Source organism: Rhinopithecus bieti, unplaced genomic scaffold (genome assembly GCF_001698545.2).
Source record: "Rhinopithecus bieti isolate Rb0 unplaced genomic scaffold, ASM169854v2 scaffold_21117, whole genome shotgun sequence".
Lineage (NCBI taxonomy): Eukaryota > Metazoa > Chordata > Mammalia > Primates > Cercopithecidae > Rhinopithecus > Rhinopithecus bieti.
The window spans coordinates 1,218,310-1,222,791 of record NW_016810185.1 but is presented as its reverse complement, the minus strand read 5'-3'; the positions used below and the strand labels follow the sequence as shown (position 1 = coordinate 1,222,791).

General features: G+C 45.9%; 1 pseudogene; it reads right to left on the bottom strand.

Moving 5' to 3' along the window:
* Nucleotides 1–476: 476 nt before the first annotated feature.
* Nucleotides 477–1,406, bottom strand: LOC108541839 (high mobility group protein B1 pseudogene; annotated as a pseudogene).
* Nucleotides 1,407–4,482: the final 3,076 nt, after the last annotated feature.

The following is a 4,482-nucleotide window of genomic DNA, read 5'->3' as shown; positions in this document are numbered from 1 at the left end:
CTTCTTTTTTTTTTTTTCCTAGTAAAAGATTGTACTTACTTAGAAGCATTCAGAATGTCAACAAAACAGCTGCAACTTTTTATTTTTTGCAATTACAAAGTGGTATTCCGTTAACAGAACAATTATTTTGTATAAGCTGCATCAGAGACAACTGAAGATGAAAAAACTACGATCCCTGTATATAACTAATTTGTGCTGTGGACCAACAAGAAGTTGCTTTAAATTTCCATGCCAATTTACAACCCCCGTACTGTACCAGGCAAGGTTAGTGGCTACTGAAAATACCACCAGGAGAGGGCTATCTAAAGACACATTTGGCAGTGTGTTAGCTATACAAAATAAAAGACACTGTGCAGTTTAAAAACAAATCTTACACAGCCTTACATTTCAATTTTTTTCTTTAAAAGGAGTGAGTTTTTTGCAGGGGGAGTTAAATGCTTTATAGACAAGAAAAAAAAAACTGTACTAGAACCAACTTATTCATCATCTTCTTCATCTTCATCTTCTTCATCTTTTTCTTCCTCCTTATCCTCTTCATCTTCCTCCTCTTCTTTTTTCTTGCCTTTTCAGCCTTGACACCTCCCTTTTTTTGCTTCATCAGGCTTTCCTTTAGCTTGATATGCACAATATCCTTTTCATATTTTTCCTTCAGCTTCGCAGCGTTCTTTTCATAAGGGTGCTTTTCATCTGCAGCAGTGTCATTCCACATCTCTCCCGGTTTCTTTCCAACATCACCAATGGACAGGCCAGGATGTTCTCCTTTGATTTTTGGGCGATACTCAGAACAGAACAGGAAAAAGGCTGAAGGAGGCCTCTTGGGTGCGTTGGGATCCTTGAACTTCTTTTTGTTTTTTTTGAGACGGAGTCTCATGCTGTCGCCCAGGCTGGAGTGCAGTGGCACTATCTCTGCTCACCGCAACCTCTGCCACCCGGGTTCTAGTGGTTCTTCTGCCTCAGCCTACTGGGTGGCTGGGATTATAGGTGCCTGCCACTGCGCCTGGCTAATTTTTGTAGTTTTAGTAGAAAGGTGGTTTCACCATCTTGGCCAGGTAGTCTTGGATTCCTGACCTCGTGATCCACCAGCCTCGGCCTCCCAAAGTGCTGGAATTACAGGCGTGAGCCACCGCGCCCGGCCTGAACTTTTTTGTCTCCCGTTTAGGAGGGATATAGGTTTTCATTTCTCTTTCATAATGGGCCTTGTCCGCCTTTGGCATATATTCAAATTTTCCTTTCTCTTTAGCAGTCATGGTCTTCCACCTCTCTGGGCACTTCTGAGAGAACTCTGAGAAGTTGACTGAAGCAGCTGGGTGCTGCTGCTTATGCTCCTTCCAACAAGTTTGCACAAAAAATGCATATGCTGACATTTTGCCTCTCGGCTTCTTAGGATCTCCTTTGCCCACGTTCAGTTATTTTTCCTCAGTGAGGCACAGAGTCGCCCAGTGCCCCTCTGGCTCTCACTTGCCCTGGCGTGGTCTCTATGGAGCTCAATGTACTGCAATGGCTGTGAGAGCGGGAGCCAGATGCAGCCTCCTCACTCTCTGCTCTGTAACATTACTCTTCAATAGCTTACTTCTTTAAAGCCAGCAAGGGAGTCTCTCTCCAGTCAGCTAAGATGGAGTATTATATAACATAATGTAATCACAGGAATGCCATCCAGTCACTATTGCCATATAACATATCCTAAACAAGATTCTAACATCTATCACCTTGGCTATATATCCCAAGTAGCTGGGATTACAGGTGTGTGCCATGACAGCTGGCTAATTTTTGTATTTTTAGTAGATATGGGGTTTCACTATGTTGGTCAGGCTGGTCTAGAACTCCTGACCTCAAGTGATCCACCCACCTCGGCCTCCCAGAGTGCTGGGATTATAGGCATGAGCCACCACTCCCAGCCCACCTTGGCTATCTTCTATTGATTAGAAGCAGGTCACAGGTTCTGCCTCAAGGGAAGAGGATTCTACAAAGACATGCCTCATTGTGGGTAGGGGGATGCTATTTAGAGTGTGTCTCCCCCAAGTAGAATAAGGGAAAGTGAAGTATCACCTATAACATTCAAGTTTCTGGCATGAGCAGGTGGGTGGAAGTTGTGCCATTTATTGAGACACAGAGCATGTTGGTTGAGGAAAGCTCTTGAGTTCAGTTGTTGACATTTGAATTAGGCTGCTCAGGGGCATGAACCATGCCTGTTTTGTTTTTCATTCTATATCCAGTGACTGGTGTAGTTCCTGACACATAGTAGGTACATTATAGAATGAATGAATGAAATCTGTGAGATACCCAAGCAGAGATGTAGATGAAGCCGACATCTCCTGGATGCCAGTTGTGAGGTGTTGACTGACCGTGCATTTTCAGAATGCATGTGTTTTGCACCATTGGTGCGTAATGGTGATGAACATGCTGGCTTGGATGAGATGGCCTAGGAAAGAGGGTTCAGGGAAGAGAGCAAAGGTCTTGGGACTGAGCACTGGGAGCCCCAGGACTGAGAAGTGAGGCTGGAGAAGAAACATTGGCAAAGAATGCGAAGAGAGGACAGACACAAAACTGGTGCCAAATGCTGCTGGGAAGTGGAGACAAGATTGAGAGGTGTGCCTAGGGGGAACTGGTTTTGGTAGAGTGGTGGGGCTCAGCTGCCAACTTAGTGGGTGAAGAAGTGGAGGAGGTAAGGACATGGAAGGCAAGTAGACAACTCTTTCTAGGAGTCTGGCTGAAGGGGAGGAGGGACTGAGAAATGAGAAATGAGCCATCCATAATTGAGATCATCCAGGTCCTGACTCCAATAGACTGCATCCTGAGGCAGGGGCTGCAGTGCTCTGGACTGGGTCCACCCTCTGAGTCAGAGAGAGAGAGAGAGAGCACCTTCTCTGCCTAGCTCAAATTCTTGCTTTTATATTATCTTGCTTTTATATTACTGTCTCTGTCATGTTCTTTTTTTGGGGGGGGGATAGAGTCTCACTCTGTTGCCCAGACTGGAGTGCAGTAGCGCAGTCTCGGCTCACTGCAACTTCCACCTCCCAGGTTCAAGTGATCCTCTTTCTTCAACCTCCCAAGTAGCTGGGACTACAGGTGTGCGCCACAACGCCCAGCTAATTTTTGTATTTTTAGTAGAGACGGGATTTCACTCTGTTGGCCAGGCTGGTCTTGAACTCCCGACCTTAGGTGGTCCACCCCCAACCCCCGGGCCTCCCAAAGTGCTGGGATCACAAGCGTGAGCCACCACACTAGGTATTATGTTCTTATAATAGTTAGGCTAACATATTTCTTTAGGAAGGTTTAGCTGGGCGCGGTGGCTCACGCCTGTAATCCCAACACTTTGGGAGGCTGAGACGGGCAGATCACGAGGTCAGGAGATGGAGACCATCCTAGCTAACACAGTGAAACCCTGTCTCTACTAAAAATACAAAAAATTAGCTGGGCATGGTGGCGGGCGCCTGTAGTCCCAGCTACTCGGGAGGCTGAGGCAGGAGAATGGCATGAGCCCAGGAGGTGGAGCTTGTAGTGCGCCGAGATTGTGCCACTGCACTCCAGTCTGGGCGACAGAATGAGACTCCGTCTCAAAAAAAAAAAAAGAAGGTTTAAAAGTCACAAATTTGGAGAATATGCTTGGATACCTCTTCCCCTTCCTCCTCCCTTCTCTCCCCAATAATTCTGTCCAGAATGTCCTTCCTTCCCTCCCTTCCTTTTATTTAGAATGAAAGAGACTTGAGAGGTTTTCATTGCTGACTAGGTGAATGCAATAGAGAGGGAAAAGTTGGAAAGAAAGAAAAAAAGAAAGAATGATAATGAATAGTGTGAGGCTTCTGAGAAAATGATGAGGAGATGGACTCTAGGATGCAGATGGTGGGATTGGGTGTGGAGTGGCCAAGGGACACCAACTTATTTGTGGCAGGAGGAAGGCGTGTGTGTGTGTGTGTGTGTGTGTGTGTGTGTCTGCATGTCAGGTGGGGGCAGTGATAATATCGGTTTGGTTTCAGGAAGCAGAGAGAGGCGTAGGTCCGATTGTCTTTTGTTTCTACCTCAGTCCTGGAGGCACTACCTTCTATGTAATAAACTGTTCATACTTGTTGAACAAAAGAAAGGGTAAATAAGTCCTTAAAGGACAGCATAAATAGCATATCTCTTCCTTAGATTTTCAGAATGAAATCTTTATTCACTTTTGTTATCATACAAATAACACATGGTGTTTGTAAGAAATTTCAATAATATAGAAAATTTCCAGCCGGGTGTGGTGGCTCACACCTGTTATCCCAGCACTTTGGGAGGCCAAGGCGGGTGGATCATCTGAGGTCAGGTGTTCGAGACCAGTCTGACCAAATTTTTAGTAGAAACTCTGTCTCTACTAAAAAAAAACCAAAATTAACGGCATGGCGGAACATGCCTGTAATCCCAGCTACTCGGGAAGCTGAGGCAGGACAACCTTTTGAACCTGGGAGGCGGAGGTTGCAGTGAGCCGAGATCCCACCATTGCACTCCAGCCTGGGC